Source organism: Tiliqua scincoides, chromosome 3 (genome assembly GCF_035046505.1).
Source record: "Tiliqua scincoides isolate rTilSci1 chromosome 3, rTilSci1.hap2, whole genome shotgun sequence".
Lineage (NCBI taxonomy): Eukaryota > Metazoa > Chordata > Lepidosauria > Squamata > Scincidae > Tiliqua > Tiliqua scincoides.
This window is the reverse complement of record NC_089823.1, coordinates 25916739-25940371: the sequence shown is the minus strand read 5'-3', so window position 1 is coordinate 25940371 and position 23633 is coordinate 25916739. Positions and strand designations below refer to the sequence as shown.

Below are 23633 nucleotides of genomic sequence, written 5' to 3'. Positions count from 1 at the left end.
GACTTACCCTTACAGAAGCCATGCTGACTCTCCCTCAGCAAGGCCTGTTTGTCTATGTGTTTTGAGATCCTATCTTTGATGAGGCATTCCACCATCTTACCCGGTATGGATGTTAGGCTGACCGGCCTATAGTTTCCCGGGTCCCCCCTCTTTCCCTTTTTAAAAATAGGCGTGACATTTGCTATCCTCCAATCTTCTGGCACCGTGGCCGTTTTGAGGGACAAGTTGCATACCTTAGTCAAGAGGTCTGCAACTTCATTCTTCAATTCCTTAATAACTCTTGGGTGGATGCCATCAGGGCCCGGTGACTTATTGATCTTTAATTTATCAATGAGGTCTGAAACATCTTCTCTTTTAACCTCTATCTGACTTAACTCCTCGGTCAGGAGGGGCCGTTCGGGCAGCAGTATCTGCCCGAGGTCTTCTGCTGTGAATCCTACTATTCTTAGAATTTTTAAAAATGAGTTTTTAAGAGGAAGAAGATATAATAGAAGAATGTCTACATTTGCCTCAGGTGACAGGCAACCTGGCCTGCAGTACACTGGATAGGATACAGTCATTAAAGAAACTATAAATAGGCTCAAATACAACAAAGCATGAGGCATATGCAATATTGTGGCAGAATTAATCAGCTGTAATATCGAAACTCACCAGTAAACGGCTTACAAAACTATTTAACATCATTTGGGATAATGAAGAAATCCCATCTGAATGAAAACATGGTATCATTCCATTTTTCAAAAAGAGAGATCCATCTAGCTGTAACCATTATCATGATATAACACTGCTGCCAGTTACTAGAAAGATCTCTGTCCCCCTAATACAATGTAGCATTAACATAACCTTATGACAAATCTGGAACAATAACAAAAGTAGTTAGATCAGAATGATCTCCTATTGACAATATTTTCATATTATGACCAATAGTTGACAAAACTTATCAGTATAAACCACTCCTGCTGGAAGCTTGGAAGGCATATCCAGATGCCAGATGTGACAACCATGCTGTGAAGGATTCCATCTAGAACGGGGTGTCCAAACTTTTTGGCAGGAGGGCCACATCATCTCTCTGACATTGTCTTGGGGGCTGGGAAAAATAATTAATTTACAGATAAAATTTGAATAAATTTACATAAATTTACATAAATGAATATTAGAGATGGAACTTGTATGAATGAATGAAGGTCTTGCAATAGCTCAAGGCCTATAAAAGGTCTTGCACAAGGCAAGACTGGCCTTTTCTTTGCTGCTGCTGCTGCATCACAGTTGTGAAACAGCAAGCAGTGGAGGGAGGCCTTATCCCACACTCACACAATAGCTCAAATAGTCACTGTCATGCTGAGAGCAGTTGTGTCAGGCCAGCACGGGCTCCAGCAAGTCTCCAGAGGGCCAGAGGCTCATTGGAGACTGGGGGCTCCCTGCAGGCCGGATTGGGAGTCCCCGAGGGTCGCAAGTGGCCAGGATTTGGGCACCCCTTATCTAGGAGAGAAGAGTTGCCCATAGAACAATTATTGTAAAAACTCATTTGTACTCTACTATGGAGCTTTGTAAGCTGCCTTGGGTATTTGCTTCGGCATGGTAAAGGCGGGATATAATTTCTCAAATAAATAAATAATCAAAATTGCATCATGGCTTTCATAGATTTCAAGCAAGCTTTCAACTCCATCTATGAACTGTGGAAAATCTATGCACTAACAGCCCAATCTGATCCTGCGCTGGAACATGCAGGCTGAACAACTGGCCTGTGCAGGGTTCAGTGCAGGGTAGGAGGTGGCTACCGTGCAACTCAGAGTAAGGGGATTTATTTCTTCTTACCCTGTGAAGCACAGTAGCCCTATGGGACTACTTGGCTCTGCGCCAGCAAAATAGCTGGCAAAGGTTTGAGCAGCCTAGTGTAATGCCAGGCTGGTCGGGGAGACGACTAGGATATAATCACTGAGGCAGGTCCCACCCCACTCCTGGGCCCGGTCCACCCACTGGCACACCCTCCTCCTGCCATCCCCCTACCCCTAAACGTCCTAGTTCCACCCACCCAGCACCCTCTCCAACCCCCCCCCCCACCCAACATCAGCCACTCTCGGCCAGCACAAACCTGTTTCTCCTCCACGCTGCAGAGCCTGGATTTGGCCTCTGTGAATTACCTGTGGATTTGGCCTATGCTGACTCCTAAGGAGGCCTGAACTTGTTTTATGTCACATTCACAACATTCCTGGGCTGGTACGACTTGCACCAATCCAAGTGTTCCTCAGGATTGCACTCTTTGCCTAAAATCTAAGCTATTATGGCATTCAAGAGAAAATCATTAGACTAATTAAACAACTTGACACTCCAAAAGTTCAGTTAAAATAGGAAATATTCTTAGTGACTTTTTTGAAATCAAAAGTGGAGTCCAAAAGGGCTGCACATTATCACCTACACTATTTAACATAAGAATAGATTATCTGGTCAAGAAAAATACATCAACCATTGGAAGAATCAACTTGCAATACCTACACATCAAAAGCTTAGAGTATGCAGGTGATATAGTAATATTTGGAAAATATGCCTATGCTCTACTACAAACCTTAGTGGAATTTATGGACAACGAATCCAGACCACTGGGACTACAGATAAACACAGATAAAACTCTGACTATGGCCATTAAAAATGAAACAAAAATCTGCCTAACATCAGCAGTAAAATAACAATTGGTGGAGAACCCATTACAGAAGTAGATTTATCTACCTAGGAAGTGTAGTTACATCTGATGTATCATGAAGCCCAGAAACAGAAGAACTGGACTAGCAACAGCTACATATGCAAATTTAGCAAAGTGTGGAATATTATTATTATTATTTTATTGATTTATATCCCACCTTTTTGCCCCATGGGCACACAAGGCGGCCTACAACAATTAATAGGCACCTTTTATTCAAGAAGCATGAAAATTGAAGAAGACCATAATTATTCTTACTTTCCTATATGAATGTTAGACCTGGTCTGTAAAGAAACATGACCAACAGAAAATAGACAGTTTTACCACCTGCTGTGTATGTAAAATAATGAAAGTTAGGTGGTGGCAACAATGGAGAGATTAAAATGTATGGATCCAAGCAGATGAGAAACTACTTTCAGTGCAGGTTTTTAAATCTAGGTTGTGCTGGTTTGGCCATATACTGTGTATGAACAACTCTTGTCTAGTCAAGCAAGTATATAATGCCAAAAGTACTGGGAAAAGACCAAGAGGAAGACCAAAGAAAACCAAAGATGGCTTGATAACATCCTAGAACAGTGATTTCCAAACTGTGGAACCCTGGTGAGCTGCAGAAACCATCCAGAGGAACCATGGAATCCTTGCAAAAAACCCACTGCCCTATACAGTGTATAGGATTGTAGCTGTAATGGGGAGCTGCATCCAATGGCCCAGTAGATCAAGGGAACTGCTAGTTGAAAATGTTTGGGAATCACTGCCCTAGAGGATTTGAAATATGCAAAATGTGGTTTACCAACTGCAACATAAATTTTTCAAGATCTCACAGGATGGCTTAATATAATGGATGCCACTAGATTGTTTCAAGTCAAGTAGGAACTTGTTTTATAACATAACCATCAACAACACATGAACTGAAAGTTCAAGAAGAGTCCAGGTATAGATTTAGGCCTTAAACTCTAGAGAAGACACTGCTATTAGGAGCGTCAACCAGTTACCAGCAGTCTAATTCTACATTTGCACTAGTTGGAGCCACAGGTCTGTTATTGTAGCACATGACTGAAAAAATCCAGAAATATGAATACGTTTGTAGAGAATATAGTGAATCCCCCAATTTATTTTTAAACATATGGTAAACTTGTGCTATATTTCACACATAATAAATCATTTTCCTATATATTTGCATGTCAAAAAAATCCAGATGTGAAATATTCTTTGTTTGAAAATACTTGCAACACCCCACTTTATTAAGAGAGATGTGCACATGCATGGATTATTAATGGAGCAAAAAACCTTGTTTTTTCCCCAGTTTGATTATTAGCAGAGGGTCTGGTATCTTTAAGTAATTCTGACTCCTTCCTTGATTTAAATGGGATTTAAACACCTTCCTTGATTTAAATGGGATTAAAACCAAATTTCAACATGCATTATAAATGTTTATTCCCTTTCTACTTGGCTATGACATTTTAAAAAGTTTAGATGCCTATTGGGATCAGATTACTAATCTGAGGATGTGTGTCATGTTGGTCTATGTTCAAACAAACTATTCTCAAGGTAATTATTTTGTATCCTGCACACACTTATATCTTTCTATATTTCCAAATGTCAAGTTTAAAAGAATGTACTGAATGCCAATAAATCTCTTAACATATATTGCCTGGATGATCAATCCACAGGATGCATAGCACTCTTGACTGTCAAAACACTAGATATTTCTTAATGGAAAAAGATAAGTAACATCTGAAGAGAAGCCGCCATGTTCTGAAAATCAGTTCAGGAGTTTCCTATCACAAACTTTCCTCTCAACAGAAGTTACCTTCTGTTTACTCAGCGTGTGGTTGGTCTGTGGAACTCCTTGCCACAGGATGTGGTGATGGCGTCTAGCCTGGACGCTTTTAAAAGGGGATTGGACTAGTTTCTGGAGGAAAAATCCATTACGGGATACAAGCCATGATGTGTATGTGCAACCTCCTGATTTTAGAAATGGGTTATGTCAGAATGCCAGATGCAAGGGAGGGCACCAGGATGAGGTCTTTTGTTATCTCGTGTGCTCCCTGGGGCATTTGGTGGGCCGCTGTGAGATACAGGAAGCTGGACTAGATGGGCCTATGGCCTGATCCAGTGGGGCTGTTCTTATGTTCTTATGTTACCTCTTTCTCTAAGGCTGCAGTTCTATCCACACTTCCTTTGGAGTAAGCCCTACCTACTATAATGGAACTTACTTCTGAGTATACACACCTAGGATTGGACTCTAAACTTAACAAGACTAGCCCTGAGTGTATTCTCTTCACATGAAAAAATGGTAGACCAAATACATGAAATAGTCTTGTGAAGGAAATTGGAAAGAAATATTTTTGTATGAGTCATTTTCATGCAAATTTTGTTAAAATTTTAAATTTGAGCAATTCAAAATTTTTAACAAAATTAGCATTAAAATGTCTCACGCAAAAAAGCATTTATTTCCAATTTCCTTCACAAGACTGTTTCAGTTGCCTTGCCTTGCAACTGATCTGATTTTATATTGCTTAATCAGCATCAGTCAAATTGAAATAATATTTTCTTGTTTCCCAAATATCAGGACTGATATCTTTTGTGGCTACTGAATGAACTGTGAGTTAATCTACAGCAGGGGTTCTCGAACTGGATTAGGACCCACTTGGTGAGTTGTGACCTAGTTGTTGGTGGATTGTGAAGCTTTAGCTCAGGGCTTCTTAAACTGGGGCGTCATGATGCCCCAGCCAGAGGGCCCTGGCCTCTGCCCCCTTAAGGGGGGGAGGCAGGGGGCTGCAGGGACTGGCATGCACTTACCAGTTCCTACAGCAGCCTCCAGCAGGGGTGCAAGAAGCCCTGCGCAAGCATCTGCAGGGCACCCCAGGTCTTAAAAAGTGAAAGCACAGCGATCGCGCTCCACTTCCAGTGGAGCGCGATTGCTGTGCTTTCACTTTTTAAGACTTGGGGAGTCCTGCAGACACCCGCGCAGGGCTCTCCGCGCCCCAGAGAGGCTGCAGCAGGGACTGGTAAGTAAATGCCAGTCCCTGCACCCCCGTTAGCGACATGATCCTGGGGATTGTGTTACTGCCTTCCCCCCCCCCGCCACCGCTGCCTCCCCCTCCCCTGCAAGGACACACTGGCCTGACTCAACCTGTGCAGCCTTACATTTCTACTGGCCCAGCAGGCCTTGGGCCAGCTTCAGGAGACCAACGCTCATTCATGTGCAGGCCTCTTTCCTTGAGCAGTGGGGCAAAAGTGCTTTATGGCACTTTCATGACACTGCTGGGCCGGCGCAAGTCGCTGACCCAATACAAGGTTGGGATTGCGCCCTCAACCTCTTCAGTCTCTTTCTTATTCACGCATTATGGGAGCTATTATTAACCACTCAATCCTATACATTTGCAGCGGGACTGAAATAGCTGCCCCTGTAACAGTGGCATAGCTAGGGAGGTGCAGGGGGTAGCTGTTGCACCCGGTATCAAGCTTTAGAGGAGCAACAAGCTGAGCTTGACGCTAATGACCAGAATTGTGAAAATCTTGGTATGTATGAATAATACATCATGTTATATATCATTCAAAAGGTAATTTAATGCAGAATGCAATGAAACAAATGGCACAGGAATATCTGTTTTCTATCATAAGTTATGACCAATTAACCAGAAAATGAAAACACAACTGACTTGTGGAACAAAAAGTGGATTTGCTTAACTCCAGATCGACCTATGAGACTGTTTGTTCTGCTTGCCAATGAGATGTTATGATTCAGCAGGGAACCAATAACTTTTAATTTATTTACTTAATTAAATTTTGTCATGCGGGGGGGGGGGCTCTACAAAATCTTCTTTGACCCCAGGTTGCAGATAGATGCCTTAGCTATGCCACTAACTGGGGGGAGGCAGCAGAGCGAGTGGGTGGTGAGCTGCTGGGGGGGGGAGGTGGGTTTCTCCCAATTTTCACTTTTTAAAAAGCCAGGGTGTGATGTCACTTCTGGTTGTGACATCACTTCTGGGGCAACATTTTGAGCTTGGCACTGGGCTACATGATCATTAACTACGCCAGTGCCCTGTAACCTGTGGGACAAAGCACCCACTGGAGTTTCCTCAGGGTAAGGGAACATTTGTACCCTTACCCTGAGTAGAACCCCCCTGGTGCCTGTGGGTCTCCTTGGAGCTGCGTTGCACTATTTAGCAGGTGCAGAACCAAGGAGGCCTGTGTCAGGTGATGCAGTTTGGGAGAGGGCATTGGATTCGGCGTCAGAGGCTGCTGCCATCCATACCCCCGTCCCAGGCCTGATCTGCCCACCAGCACTCCTTCCCTCCACCCAGTTCTGCCCCCTCCCTCCCTTCCCCCACCCTCTGCCCCACCCCAAAAAGCATCCTCAGCACCTGGTGGGGATACTTACCCCCTGGCACTCCTCAGAAACATCCTTCTGGCTCTGGCCTCTCCACTGGCTCTAAGTGTCTTCCCTTATGGCACTCGTACGATGCCAGCCCCGGCACCAGTGGTGTGCCTGATAGAATCAGGCTCTAAGTTTGTTTTATAAATAAATATATATAAAATTCTCAATTTTCAGTGGAATATATCCAAGAAGAGATATTTGGAACTGAATTTTTAAACTGTCATACTGTATCTTAAACAGGGCCAGTTTTTAGGCAATTGGGGCAATTTTTCCCAGTTGGGCCCTGTGCATGGTGGCAACCCCATGCTGCCCTTCCACCCACTGCTGCTTCTGATTGGCTGAAATTAGGTTACTTTGGAAACAGCTCCTGCCCACCACTGCTTCCAACTGGCCTGAACGTGCCATGTAGGTGGCAGCGTGAGCACCTTGCTCTTTCCCCATCCTCGTCCCTCCCAGCACCATCCTCTCCATCCTCTCGCTCCAGAGCAGGCTGCTACAGATGGGGTGGCAATGGACGAGAGTTGGGGGGCACTGCCTGCTGAGCGCAAAAAAATCTGTTACTTCTGTGCAAGTGGGTAGGACTCTTGTACCTTTACTGGTACAGAGTCCTACCCACTTGCACAGAAGTAACAGATTTCTTTTTTCTTGGTCTGGCTCCATTCAAGCTAAGAGCTAAAAAATTTGTAGAGGGGGCCCTGCAAAATTAGGGGGGCCCCACAAAAGTGTTTCCAATTGGGCCATGCAGCTCCTAAGGTCGCTCTGGTCTTAAATGAAGAGGGAGTCTCTTTATACATGGCATTTTTCTAGGTGCAAACTTTTTAGGTGTGAATATGATTAAAAGTTATTTGGACATGTGTATCATATGGGTACACTAGTCAGAGAGCCAAGATTGGGTGTAGTTCCCTGTTGAGGGAACTGATGCCACACCTAAAATTTTTGCTGTTATGAAATGAATCTCTTGTGAATTCAAAAGCACAAGAGAGAGAGAGAGAGAGAGAGAGAGAGAGAGAGATGGTGTTTTGGGAATTTAGAATGTGAGTATTAGGGAGTACTTACCTTCAGGTTAGGGTTATCTTCTACTTTTGACTTTTGTTTCTCAATGGACACAGGCACTAAAGATCAAAAATCTGTTGTTGCAATCCCTATTTTCACAGGCATCCTTTTCTGCTACGTCTTTGTTAAAAGTACAATAGACTCTTGTGTCAGTCTTATTGGCACCAGTTTTGTATAATGCAGGAAACGCCATTTCCTTTTAGGGTTGGAAAATTAACTTGGATCATGCTTTTCCCTTTTTATTGCTAATCAGTACACACCCCGGGGAATCTGGCTTTCTGGTTCTGAAAAAAGGAAGTGAAACAGCATCAGCATCCATTCTACATCCTCTTTGAAAATGTTTTACTCTTTACCAGTGAAGACATGTGACTTAAAGGAAGTAAATCTAACACGCTACTCTTACACAAACCTACTTGGAAGTAAGCCTCTTTGCTTATTTACTACCATATAAATGTGTTCAAGAACTGCTTCAGTCACCTACTTGATTTTGCACTGTAATTTTTTGGAGTTATGCATATGAATTCTTAGTCCCACTAAAATTAGGAGACAAACTACCTTGGCTACCAGAAACATATTTTTCTACTTCCAAGCCTATAACGGACAGGAATGTAATAGTCAGATATTGACTCTATACTAAGTCAGACCAAGTAATGTACCAAGCCACCAGGCTCTTACTCCCAACAGGGTACCCCTGCATGCACATTCTTGCAGCACCACTCTCTTTCACAAACTATATGCATCTCAAGCCAGAGAATGTGTAGCTGGTTCTGTTCAATTCCTTGCTACTCCCTCTGTGTTTTTCTTTGCTCCCCTCAAGGAGCTGTCCCACAGGTAAGGACACTGTGTGATGAAGCCTACAGCCTGCCTACCCTCAATGACCAAAGGGAGCTTGGCTGCTGCTCACACTCCTTCAAGTGGTCAGTGGGTTGCTGACCTGCTCAGAGTTGGTCTCCTGTGGCTTTGCAGACTCCATGACAGACAGTGAACCAAATGATGCAGCCAGACCTCACTGGCACCTGTAACTTGGCCGTCTGTTGGATAACTTGCAATGGCATGACAACCCTGTGGAGTGGTGGTGGAGATGGTTGGCAACCCCATTTCTATGTTTCTCTTTCAGGTGCTGCTCTGTAACTGGTATTGATTAATAAAAACTTGGGCTGAATCAACCTAGTTTTCTCTTTGTTGGCTGATAGGGATTCCCTTTTCTTCATGCTGTTTTTTTTATATCAGGTGGCCTTAAGCTGGAACTTGGGGGGGGGGGGGTCTGTGGCAATTCTCACTCCCTGATTCCTTGGGCTTCTGAGAAGGTTCAATTCTCAGGGATCATGAGCTCCCTGTTCTCTGCTGCTATCATTCAATGGGGCAAACAGTGGCAGGGAGATAGGACAGGCAGCGGCAAATCTCCCTGGTGAATGCTCCCACAGGGACTCAAACCCTCTTGATGAGAACCTTGTGTGCCTCTTGGACATGGCTGCTCTCTGCTGAGGGAGCTATCTTTCTGTCCTTCCTCTGCTGTGGTCAAAAAGGTATTCTTTAGATGTGGGTGTTTGTGTGGTAGGATAAGGGAACTTGAACAGTGTAGTATTTCCTAGCAGGTTTTTGTTTGGGCTCCTTCTTTGCTGATTCCAGTATAAGAGATGGAGGAGGTCTGGCACCCTTGTGTCATGTGTGTGTGTCCTCACTGGCGTCACTAGGGGGTGTGGGGGGTGCGGGCCACACCTGGTGACGCGCTCTGGGGAGGACATGCTAACTTCGCGGCATTAGGTGCTACTGCATCATGCCATACACCATTGGATGCGGAATGGCCAGCAGAGTGTAATGCAAGAAATGGAATTGAAATCACTCCTTTCGTACAAAAGTTATGGCCAAAAAATCAGAAAGAAAATATTCATGGAGCCCTATGGAAAGTGAAAGTGAGCCGTAGCACGTGTTCACTTGTGAGTAGGCATACATGCCATAGTCCATCGGAAAGGGCAGGCTGAGAGGAATCCAACGACACCAGAATAGTCCTGATCCAATGAATGCATCCCCCCCAAAACACCCAAGAAGCTCCCCCCTCCCAGCTGCGAGTCTGAGCCCGAAACGAAGCCACATGGTTGCGTTTACTTGCAAGTAGGTGGACTTGCCTTAGTCAAGGCAGACTGAGGGGCAGGCTGAGAGGCTTCAAGGACGTAGGAATGGTCCTGATCCAATGAATGCAGCCCCCAAAAACACGGAGATGGAGGTCCTCCCTCCCAGCTGTGAGTCTATGGAGCTCTATGGAAAGTGAAGCAGCCTCATGTCGTGTTTACTCACAAGCAGGGCTTTTTTTCTAATGGAATGCGGGGGGACGGAGTTCCGGCACCTTTTTGCAGGGGCCCCTCCCCTTTGGAGGCATTCCAGGAGGGGGGGAGCAAAATAGAGGCATTCACTGGGTGGGTGCTGGGTGGGTGCTGGGTGGGCTGGGTGGGTGGGCACCTGGCCCCTGCCTGACCGCACAACGACCCCCTCCTGCCCCCATCTCCAAGCTCTCGCCTGAGCCCATCCCACCTCCCCTCCCCCTGCGCTCTGCTTCCCAGCACAGCTTCCAAGCCCGAGGAGGAGGACGGACGGCCAGCCAGCCAGCCAGGGAGACGGGCTGCGGCACCCACGGAACGCCCAGGTACTGGCTTGGCAGAGGAGGAGAGGAAGGAAGCTGGCTGGTGCAGCCCCCGTGCCAATCTGCAGCACGAGCCTAGGCGTGTCTACTCAGAAGTAAGTCTCATTGTGCTCAATGGGGCTTGCTCTTGGGAAAGGGTGCATAGCCTTGCAGCCTGAGAGCCCAAGCATGTCTACTCAGAAGTAAGTTCCATTGTGTTCAATGGGGCTTACTCCCAGGAAAGTGTGATAGCCTTGCAGCCTGAGAAGACAGGCAGAAGAGGGGCTCTGAGGCTGCAGTCCCCTCCACACTTTCCTGGGAGGAAGCCCCACTGCCTCTAGTGGGACTCACTTCTGAGTAGACAGGCACAGGAGGGGCTCTGACGCTGCAGTCCTATCCACAGTAAGCCCCATTCACTATAATGGAACTTACTTCTGAGTAGACAGGTACAGGATTGGACCCTAAGGCTGCCATCCTATCCACAGTAAGCCCCATTCACTAAGGTGGACTTCTGAGTAGACATGCATAGGATTGGGCTCTTAGGCTGCAATCCTAGGCACTTTCCTGGGAGTAAGCACTGACTAGAACTTACTTCAGAGTAGACATACCTAGGATTGGGCTCTTAATCCTGGCAGAGATATATATCTGCACCCATTTTCACATGCTAAGGGCAGGTGAAAAGGGATTCTACATGTGTACAGCATGCTGTCCAGCCTTGTCAGAGATCCTCCTCATCCTTCCCCCACAAGCATGCCCTCCGCCAGCCAGCGTTTGCAGCTCCTCTCCAGCAATGCACAGCAGCTGCTCAGGGCAGCAGAGAACATACAATTGCATGCCAAGCGCCTTCCCAAAGACACAGAGTATTCTGATACCTGAATTAAACCATATTTAATGGCTTGTTTGCAAACGTAGCTGTTTCTATGTGCACCTAAGGACCCCTCTCGTGTAAGAATTCCTTTTTTTGTTCTTACTTCCACAGTTGCTTAGAGTAATTTTACTACATGGAACTCATGTAAGCCATTTTTCAGAATCCATTCACTGCTTCCTCTCCTCGAAGTAGTGCCACACTACATACTACACGCTACAAGTGCACCTGTACAGTATTTTTCCCCTAGTGTAGAAAAAGTAGCTAAGGGGAAGGGGATGTGGAGATTGACAGCCCAATCCTATGCATGTCTACTCAGAAGTAAGTTCATCTTTAGGGGGGAAGCACATAAAAAATATTTTATTTCTCCAATAAAAAATGGTAAATAAATAAATAAATAAATAAATAAATAAAAGATTAACTAGTTGTGAGTTCCTGCACCTTTTTATTTACAAAAAAAGCACTGCTCACAAGTAGGCAGATGTGCCTTGGCTGGTGGTCAGGCCAGGCAAAGGGGAATGTGAGGACACTGGAATGGTCCCAATCCATGTAGCTGGAGTGCAACAAATGTTCCAGAAGGCAGGCCCCCCCCTAAAAAGGACAAAAAGGTGGGTTGAACTGCAAGGCTTTGCACTTGCAAAGCCAGGTGGGTCTTTATATTGATATGCTTGAAATAGAAGAACTTTAAACTGGGCACTGGGGAGGGCTGGAAATCTCACTGATTCTTTTTGGGGGGTTGTTATTGCAGGCAGACTACAGAGTAAGCTCCATTGATCACTATGGGACTTACTTCACTTGGTGGAACAGGACTGGCTCCCCCTTATGTAATTATTTTATTTTAATTATTTATAATTAGTATTTATTTTAATTTGCTTGATGATGTCACTGCTGGCCATGACATCACTTCCAATGGGTCCTGGACAGATTGTTATTCTAAAAAGTGGGTATGAGTGCTAAAAGTTTGAGAACTGCTGCAATAAGGTGTTAGTAAGTTGATGCGTGTGTGTGTGTGTGTGTGTGTGTGTGTCTGTGAGAGAGAGAGAGAGAGAGAGAGAGAGAGAGAGAGAGAGAGAGAGAGAGAGAGAGACTACAAGTTTTCAAAATCACTAAATTCAGAGTCTGGAGGAATAAGACCATCATGTTATATATCAATCAATGCATAATTTCATGCAGAATGCAATGAAACAAACCACATTGAAATATCTGTGTTCTAACAAAAGGTACAGCCAAAAAACTGGTGGGGGCGGGGCAATGGTACATCACCACGCCCACCTGGGGCATTGCCCCGCCCACTACATGGGGTGACGCACAGGCCTCCCGCACCGGGTGACTCAAATCCTAGGGACACCACTGTACAGTGTCCTTGGGGTACCCCCAAGTGAAGGTGCCTGTTGCTGTGCTCATTCTCAGTGACTGACAGAGGGGCATCCCCCAGTTGTGGCCACTCATTGGACCTACATCTGTCCCCATCCCCAACTCTGTTCCCCCTGGCTGCACTTCTCTGGCCACCAGTGGTGGGTCTGAGTGAATGTGGTGATTGGTTCCTTGGACTTCACATAGAAGACTTATGGATGTAATACTGATGACACACAGATGTTGTGCCAGTGATGCACCAATGTCAGGATGGTGCTTTTTAGCTGCTGGGTTGTGTTGGGGGTTTCCACGGACAGTGTCAGTGTTGTTCAGAGGCTATACCAGCATTACTAGACAGGAGTAGTGTTGCTTAGATGGGCTTTTGATTAATGTCGTGCCCACATCCATACGAAATCAGTGTGGTGTCCAAATAGGATTGGGTCATAAATAGATTAAAGTTCAGGATTTACTGGTTGTCCAACAACAATTGATGAGCAGGCTGTCTTGAAGTACAGTCACAGGCAATCTGAAACACAAGAGGGGATAGACATTCCTCTCTGTATGTTCTTCCTAAACAATGCCACTACCTTATGGGTTTTATCCTTATTCCACTTACAAATTTCTTTGCATCCATGAAAGGTCATGTAGAGTTGGAAGAAGACAGAGGATTAAAACTTAAAAAGTCAGTAGGAATCTTTTTTGTCTTGGGCAGTAATCTGCTAGATCTTGCCTTCCTGGCTTGGAAAGCACAAGAGGTCTTCTGAGTCAGCTCATGGAAATAACATGATTGCATTATTAAGGTAAGATTCCACTTCCCACTCTGAACTCCTTACACAACTGGAAGTTACACTTTTCCTATCATGGTAAGGCTCTGCTGTATGTTTTTTAAAGGAAGTGAAGTGTTGGAAAAGGAACAGCAAGTTTAAAATAGCTATGTCGAACTCCAATTCAAAATTTTAAAAAATTATGAATATTGAACTCAACAAGAACCTCAAGTCTTTACAAAAACCCAGGAACTAATCTAACAACCCACAATTACTGCTAGAATGTCTAAAATTCCTGACATATACCAGGGCTATTTGTGACTTCTAAGAATTCCTTTCGCTTTAGCACATGAACACATTGATTTATCTCCAGATTTTCTAGTTTTATTGGAAATTTTAACTAGACTGGTATCATACAAGAGAAAAAAGAAGGGGGAAAAAATATCTTTATTTTATTTTCCCTGTCTTGTTTTTGGGGTTTCCCTTCATAATGCAGTCATCATCCTGTCTGCTGACTTCTGGCACTTTTCCAAGCTCATGCCGTTAGCTACACCAAGCTTTAGATTGGTTTCTCAACATTGTTATAACCATTTTTTTACCATCTGACTCCTCCACACTCCATTGCAGAGATTGCATGATGATGATTGCACTGTGAAGGGAAACCTCAAAAACAAGATAGGTAAACAAAATAGACAGCAACTGTTACCCTGCACATGCCCAATCTCGTCTGATCGTGGAAGCTAAGCAGGGTCAGGCCTGGTTAGTACTTGGATGGGAGACCGCCTGGGAATACCGGGTGCTGTAGGCTTAAACCATAGTCTTTCGAGACTGAAGGTTGCCAACCATTAAACAAAATAATGGAATTTTTCCCCTTCGTTTTTCCCTTGTGCCAGTGGCCTCTCATTCTCTCTCCTTCTCTCAGGACCCAGTCCTATCCAACTTTCCAGGGAAACAAATGTTCTCTTACCTTGATTAGGCCTCATGTCTGTCCTCTCCCCATGGGATGCAGCGCATGCCCCATTGGCACATCTGCATCAGTGCTGGAAAGCTGGATAGGACTGACCCTCAGTCTTTCAGTACCCCATCAAGGAACCGATCCTGCATAGCTTTTCAGGCAAGGTGACAGCTCAGGGCCAAATCGTATCCAAATTTCCAGTGCTGGTGCAGCTGTGTTAATGGGGCGTGCACTGCTTCCTGTGGTGGGGAGGCAGTCACAGACAGCTCCTCAAAGTATGGGAACATTTGTTCCCTTACCCTGGGCCTGCATGGTGGCTGCAGCGGTACTGGAAAGTTGGATATTTTGCTGCAGCGGTACTGGAAAGTTGGAAAGTAACTGGCCCACCTCACCCCAGCACTGTCTGTTCTAGTGGCTGTCTGCTGGTATTCATTTGCATCTTTTTAGATTGTGAGCCCTTTTGGGACAGGGAGCCATTTAGTTATTTGATTTTTTTCTCTGTAAACCGCTTTGTGAACTTTTAGTTGAAAAGCGGTATATAAATACTGTTAATAATATGATTGGGCCCTCAGCCTCCAGACCACACCTCCTGCCCATAAGAAAATTACATGTATATTGTACACATGCACCATTAAACTTCTATGCATGAGCAAAAGAAATTGGTCCCACCAACTCCAAACCTCACTAGCCATCATTATACTAATAAAATGAAATAATGCTTCCATGGATTATTTGACTTCCCAAGGCTAAATAAAATTTGTTGACAGTGGAGAAAAGGTAGTCACCCCTGCTTTCACAGTGTAATAGCTTTACAGCTGCAATACTTTTGCCTGGAGAGGCAGCATTTGTGGTCCTTTTTGGCTCTTTGTTAGGTGTAGCTGAAGAGGTAGGGAAGAAATGTAGCAAGCATATGCCCTCCTCAGTTCTCTTTTCAGCTTCTGTAGTTACTGAAGATAAGCCTTACCTATGCTGCTGACTTTTATGGATGGTAACTTCCTACCTAAGCTAACTGCAGTAAGGTTTGAGCAACACTGAAGGACTTGCTGTTATCTCTGGATCTTCATTCTTTCCTTTGGAAAGTCATGAATCTTGCCAAACGTGTCTTGTATTAGGAAATTCCTGAGTCCTGGCCTGTGTGTATGCTGGTTGGGCAATTTGTCTGTAGATCTGACTGGCCAGGACTCATCTCTACTGCTATTTCTGCTCATACACCTATCTTTAGGGAGTTCGATGTTTATCTGTTGTCGTTAGGATAAGGAAATAAAGTGACATTGCTTAAGTGATAGGGAAAAATGGAAATGAGAATAAGGTATGTGTACTTTTGCACATTTTCCCTGCATGAATTTTTTTTTTTTAAACAGAAGGAAGCCTGTACGTAACATTAACATCAATGATGAATTGCTACTTAATTATTCAATAATTTTTTGTGAACTTCCTCTGAGACATTTATTACTGGCCACTATTAAGGACAGGATGTGAAACTAGATGGACCATTGGTTAACCTTACCATGAGAGTTCTTATTGTCATATATTTTAATGGGAGTTTTCCCACAATGTCTTCAGGAAACCTTCTGACCAACTTATTTAAAACTGGAAAGCTGAATCATTTTTAAAGATTCATCATCCTGGTTCACATACAAAATGGCTTGTGAGACTCAAGAGATCTGGGTTACGTTGTTGGTTGTGTCACTAGTTTCCTGTGATGTTGGAACAATTGCTTAAGCTATTTCTGCCCAATGTTGCATATACACAACAGGGACCAAATACGTATACACCTGTGGGCCAGGCAAAGATGGGTTAACTTCTATATGCTTTCATTTCCTTAGCTATTAAGGATTATGGCTACAATCCTATCCACACATTCCTGGGAGTAAGCCCCATAGACTATAGTGGGACTTACTTCTGAATAGACATGCATAGGATTGGGCACTATGACACTTGTTTATCTGCCAGGTGTGTTGTATAAGAATGCATTCATTAACATTTATTTGTATATATCTAGAAGAGATCTACCTAAAGATACTCTGTATTGTTATTTATAGATGTATTATTGTGGCCTAGTATACGTCAAGGCTGAAATTTATTTATTCTTGCTGTATCTACAATATACTAATAGTTGTGCCATGGTTTGTGTAAGCTTGTGTGTAATCCTGGCATTCTTTTAGCAGTCCTTGTGTCACAAGGTCAATTAATGGCTTGTATCACCTCAAGGCTCCAAAGGATTTTACACACACACACACTCGCGCGCGCACGCCCGCGCATTGAAAGCACTTGGTTCCTTTAACTGAAGTGAGCAACTGCTAAAAGTGAAGAAATGGCAATGCAAATATTATTATCCAAAATTAATGGCACAATCTCATTAAAAGGAAGTGCCAGCAAGACACACACGCCAGCAGAGAGGTGGAGGCCCACTAGACCAGGTAAGCACCTCCCCTTCGTCATTTATATAAATGGCCAAAGGGAGATGCTCATGTGGTGCTTTGTATGTGCACGCACACACGGCAGGAGAAAAGCTGTGGAATATAAATGGATCAAAATTGGCCAGTGAAGGGGACCTTTGTTCCCTCTGTGATGTGTGTCGCTGTTGGGAGAGGCTGGGCTGGCAGTTGGAAGAAATAGGCCAGTGGAAAATCCTCCCCATCTCCTGCAGTGTGAGTGATGAGGTGGGTGGTGTAGCAGTACACTTACAGTCAAGCATTCTCTGGCATAAATTTTGTGTGATCATGTAGACAATAACAGCAGAAAAGTAACAACGACTATTCATGTCTCCAGACCTTTTCATCTTCAAAAATGTGCAAGGGCCAAGATTCCTGAAATCTGTGCAAGGGAACAGATGAAGCTGCCTTATACTAAGTCAGACTTGTCCATCTAGCTCAGTATTATCAGCACTGATTGGCTGATAATACTCTCCAGTGGCTCTCCAGTGCTTCAGACAGGTTTCCCAGACTTATCTGAAGATGACAGAGATTGAACCTAGGGCCTTCTGCATTCAAAGCAGTCACTCTACCACTGAGCACCCACAAAATACAGTGGTGCCTCGCATAACGAAATTAATCCGTTCTGCGAGTCCTTTCGTTATGCGAGTTTTTCGTTTTGCGAAGCGCGTTTTCCCATAGGAATGCATTGACATTTAATTAATGCGTTCCTATGGGCAAGAAAAGTCAGAACAAAGTCAAATTTGGTTTACAAAGTGTTTATTAAGTGCTCTTTAAAGGCATACATACTGTACAGAGGATTTCAAAAACGGGGGGGGGGATGCTGAGTGGGGAGCTTGAAGGCTGTAATCCTGTGCACACTTTCCTGGGAGTAAGCACAATGGGACTTACTTCTGAGGAGACACGCACAGGATTGTGCTCTAAGCTGGGGAGGACACAGCAGCTGCACTCAATTGCCTGCTTTTGCCGTGATCATGGGTGGAAACATGAAGGAAATGGGGCAGTGAGAGGGTGAATGAGCAATGGGGGGATGCTGAGTGGGGAGTTTGAAGGCTGTAATCCTGTGCACACTTTGCTGGGAGCAAGATGACATGAAGATCCGCCCCTTACTAGGGTGGATGGGATCATAAAGGGACATGAAGATCCACCCCTTACTAGGGTGGACGGGATCATAAAGGGACATGAAGATCCGCCCCTTACTAGGGTGGACGGGATCATAAAGGGACATGAAGATCTGCCCCTTACTAGGGTGGACGGGATCATAAAGGGACATGAAGATCCCCCCCCCTTAAGACAAACCAGGACAATAAAAAAAAATTCGTTATGCAAAGCATAAGTCATAAAAATTCGTTATGCGAGTTACCAAACTTCGCACACCGCTTTCGTTCTGCGGGTTTTTTGCTGCGCGGGGCATTCGTTATGCGAGCTACCACTGTATTAGGTGAAATGTCTAATATCAAACAAACTTTTGGTCTACTTGTTCTTGTGTGGATTTGCCTTTAGAATTGGATTGTTTTGTCTTTAGTTTAGGGCTCTCCAAACATCATCTGGGGTGTGGAAAACACCCTCCCCCAATGAGCAGTGCTTACCAAACTGCATTTTTGTGTCTATATCAGCTTGAAAGAAACATGGTGCCGTGGCAGAAAGGTAAGTGTCACTCGGAACAGGGAGGGCTTTTTTGAGACACAGTCCTTTCCAGTTTGGAGACCTCTGCTTTAGTGTTTTATCCTTCCCCCCCCCCCCCCCACATTCTGAGATCAAGATTAACTGTGGCAAAAAACGTAATGTATCAATTAATAAGACATATCAAATCATTCAGTTACGAGAGTATAAGGGCATTTTTGCATATGTACCGTAGATACTCATGTATAGCACAAAATTTTTGCCAGGTAATCGAGCTCCAGTTATCACTTCGCCTTATCTCCGGGTCAACCAGAGGGCAAAGCCTTTCCACTCTGAAAAAGTTGTTTCTCAAGGGCAGACAGGCACCAAGTTTCTCAAGCAGCAAGCAGGCACCAGGGAGGCAGGGCAGAGATCATTTCTAAGGCAACCGGGAAATTTCAGCCAAAGTTAACCTTTTAATCTCCTTCCTTCTGCCACAGCCTGGTTCTGCTTGGCAAATGCTTGCAAAGCAGGTCTGTTTTTTGAAATACCAGGATGGGGCCCTCCATCCCAGGCTACAATTCAGTGCACCATTACTTAAGAATAACACCCATGGAAAGCAATGGGTAAAAAGGGCTGCAAATATATGCAGCTGCATCTCTCTGCTGTGAATTTAATTGCACACTCCCAGTTATGTGTTATATGCTGTATGTAGAGCTTCTGGCTTAACACACCATACACCTTAAAGGTGGATTTGATTCATGGTTCAACCTTTTTCACTGGCATATCCTTTGGCAGCCCATTTCCATAAATTGTACCCTTCCTATTAGCAAAATGTTTGTAATTAGTAAGACAAGCCCTCATCTCCTTCATATGAAAGCCTAGACCATGTATTTATCACATATTTTCTCCTTTTAACTGTTTGAAGAACAGAAGACTCTGCCTTTGCACTGTTTTGCACCAGAAGTGTGCTGAGAAATTCTGGGTGATTGATCACTTTCCATATTTTGTTTCAGCTTTTTTACTGTGCTGGTTTTCAATCACTGGTTCATAAGAACATAAGAACAGCCCCACTGGATCAGGCCATAGGCCCATCTAGTCCAGCTTTCTGTATCTCACAGCGGCCCACCAAATGCCCCAGGGAGCACACCAGATAACAAGAGACTTCATCCTGGTGCCCTCCCTTGCATCTGGCATTCTGACATAACCCATTTCTAAAATCAGGAGGTTGTGCATACACATCATGGCTTGTACTCCATAATGGATTTTTCCTCCAGAAACTTGTCCAATCCCCTTTTAAAGGCATCTAGGCTAGACGCCAGCACCACATCCTGTGGCAAGGAGTTCCACAGACTGACCACAAGCTGAGTAAAGAAATATTTTCTTTTGTCTGTCCTAACCCGCCCAACACTCAATTTTAGTGGATGTCCCCTGGTTCTGGTATTATGTGAGAGTGTAAAGAGCATCTCCCTATCCACTCTGTCCATCCCCTGCATAATTTTGTATGTCTCAATCATGTCCCCCCTCAGGCGTCTCTTTTCTAGGCTGAAGAGGCCCAAACGCCGTAGCCTTTCCTCATAAGGAAGGTGCCCCAGCCCCGTAATCATCTTAGTCGCTCTCTTTTGCACCTTTTCCATTTCCACTATGTCTTTTTTGAGATACGGCGACCAGAACTGGACACAGTACTCCAGGTGTGGCCTTACCATAGATTTGTACAATGGCATTATAATACTAGCCGTTTTGTTCTCAATACCCTTCCTAATGATCCCAAGCATAGAATTGGCCTTCTTCACTGCTGCCGCACATTGGGTTGACACTTTCATCGACCTGTCCACCACCACCCCAAGATCTCTCTCCTGATCTGTCACAGACAGCTCAGAACCCATCAGCCTATATCTAAAGTTTTGATTTTTTGCCCCAATGTGCATGACTTTACACTTACTGACATTGAAGCGCATCTGCCATTTTGCTGCCCATTCTGCCAGTCTGGAGAGATCCTTCTGGAGCTCCTCACAATCACTTCTGGTCTTTACCACTCGGAAAAGTTTGGTGTCGTCTGCAAACTTAGCCACTTCACTGCTCAACCCTGTCTCCAGGTCATTTATGAAGAGGTTGAAAAGCACCAGTCCCAGGACAGATCCTTGGGGCACACCGCTTTTCACCTCTCTCCATTGTGAAAATTGCCCATTGACACCCACTCTCTGCTTCCTGGCCTCCAACCAGTTCTCAATCCATGAGAGGACCTGTCCTCTAATTCCCTGACTGTGGAGTTTTTTCAGTAGCCTTTGGTGAGGGACCGTGTCAAACGCCTTCTGAAAGTCCAGATATATAATGTCCACGGGTTCTCCCACATCCACATGCCTGTTGACCTTTTCAAAGAATTCTATAAGGTTCGTGAGGCAAGACTTACCCTTACAGAAGCCATGCTGACTCTCCCTCAGCAAGGCCTGTTTGTCTATGTGTTTTGAGATCCTATCTTTGATGAGGCATTCCACCATCTTACCCGGTATGGATGTTAGGCTGACCGGCCTATAGTTTCCCGGGTGCCCCCTCTTTCCCTTTTTAAAAATAGGCGTGACATTTGCTATCCTCCAATCTTCTGGCACCGTGGCCATTTTGAGGGACAAGTTCCATACCTTAGTCAAGAGATCTGCAACTTCATTCTTCAATTCCTTAATAACTCTTGGGTGGATGCCATCAGGGCCCGGTGACTTATTGATCTTTAATTTATCAATGAGGTCTGAAACATCTTCTCTTTTAACCTCTATCTGACTTAACTCCTCGGTCAGGAGGGGCCGTTCGGGCAGCGTTATCTGCTCGAGGTCTTCTGCCGTGAAGACAAATGCAAAGAACTCATTTAATTTCTCTGCCATCTCTAAGTCTCCTTTTATCTCCCCTTTCCCTCCCTCACCATCCAGAGGGCCAACCGCTTCTCTGGCGGGTTTCCTGCTTCTAACATATTTGAAGAAGCTTTTATGATTCCCCTTAATGTTGCTGGCCATGTGTTCCTCATAGTCTCGCTTGGCCTCCCGTATCACCTTCTTACATTTCTTTTGCCACAGTTTATGTTCTTTTTTACTCTCCTCATTAGGGCAAGACTTCCATTTACGGAAGGAAGCTTCCTTGCCCTTCACAGCCTCTCTAACTTGGCTGGTTAGCCATGCGGGCACCCTCCTGGATTTAGTGGAACCCTTCTTTCTTTGTGGTATATACCTCTGCTGGGCCTCTATTACTGTTGTTTTAAGCAGCCTCCATGCACTCTGGAGAGATTGGACTCTTTTTATCCTCCCTTTCAACCTCCTTCTAACCAGCCTCCTCATTTGGGGGAAGTCTGCCCGTCGGAAGTCAAGGGTTTTTGTTAGAGATTTGCCTGGTATTCTTCCCCCAACGTGCATGTCAAAACGGATCGCAAGTCAATGATCACTGTTCCCCAATGGCTCAGTAACGTTTACATCTCTAACCAGGTCCTGCATACCGAACTTCATACATGAGCTGATGACCAAAAACTAGCTATTGGTGGGGCTTTCACTACCAACTAGCTACCTCCCTTCCAGGCCGTGCATTCTGGAGCACGGCCTGCCTTTTTCTGCCATTATTCCATTCTTTTTCAAGTACCCCTAAAGGTCCTGTTGAGTGTCCCTGGGAGTACATGAATACCAGGTTGGGAACCACTGGTATGTTGTTTACAGTGCACTTACTCTAATAGTGTTTACAAAATGGTGGTGTAGACCAGAATTTTAAAAAGAATAAAAATGTATCTTATGATCTTTTACTGTGTTTTTAATAAATTAGAGACTACAGTTCTTAGGTAACAATTAGTGGTAGGTTATTTTTCAAGATCTGGCCTCGGGTAAATTCAGACAAAACTATAGTCAGACACCCCCCCTAAGTTCAACCCCCGGCTTATCCGAGGTTCATAGAAAATTCCATGACTGTTGGCTCAAAACGTGCCCTCGACTTATCTGTGAGGTCAGCTTATAGGCAAGTATCTGCGGTATTTAAAATGCACTTCCCTCTATTCTAAATTACAGTATTTTCTTGGTAACTTTATTAGCGCAGCTTTGCTTGCTAGTTTCCCTGCCACAGAGAAGGTTGCCCACAGGGACATGCATCTGTTCTGCACACCAAGGCACTGCTCAATGCCCATGGACGCTTTACAGAGATTAAAGTAGTGTGGTAGCTAAATGCATGTGCAAAATAGTAAAATCATCCCCAACAGGTAGGAAGAGGCTCTTGCTCCCAGCACTTCTGCCTTCCCTTGGGATCGTCCCATGTTGCAATGAAATAACGAACAGATTAAAAGGGGCAGCAGGAAGAAAAGAGCATTTTTGATGTCACTGGTTGGAATCTGTCCATTGCAACAGAGCTAGTCCGATGGTCGGCTTAGTGCTAATGCTTGCCAGTTACAAAACGGTAGCATCCGTTGTAGCTGGTGGTGTGTGATCCCAGCATGGCCCATAGTCGTGCTCTCTCGGTCTTGCGCCGCAGTGCCCACCAAATGGAATGTGGTGACGTGTTCTCCAAGTGCACCCCGCAGGCTGTGGAAGTGTAGAGATAACGGTGGCTTCTCACAGCAGGGGACCAGCCTGCTCCTACAGAGAGCGGGAGAAGCGTGATTAACTGAGTGGCCGCTGGGGGGAGGGGGCACCCCGCCGCCTTTCTCCCAGCAAGAGAAATCACATCCTGCAACGGGGAGTTTCCTCACTTGCTGCTGTCTTAACCTGACTTCGACGATGGAGCAATCCCTGCCCTGCTCACCAGGATCAACAGTCTGGACCTCAAATTCAGCAGGGCTCGGAGGCGGAGAGGATGGACCGACCCTTCCAGTCTTGGAGCCCGAAGCTTCCCTTCAGTTTCGGAAAACGGGAGCGATGCTGCCAGTCCCAGGCCCTCCGCATTTGTGCGCATGT

The 23633-nt window shown here is 44.9% G+C and overlaps 1 pseudogene; it reads left to right on the top strand.

Moving 5' to 3' along the window:
- Positions 1 to 14422: 14422 nt before the first annotated feature.
- On the top strand, positions 14423 to 14539 carry LOC136646212 (5S ribosomal RNA; annotated as a pseudogene).
- The last annotated feature ends 9094 nt before the right edge of the window (positions 14540 to 23633 follow it).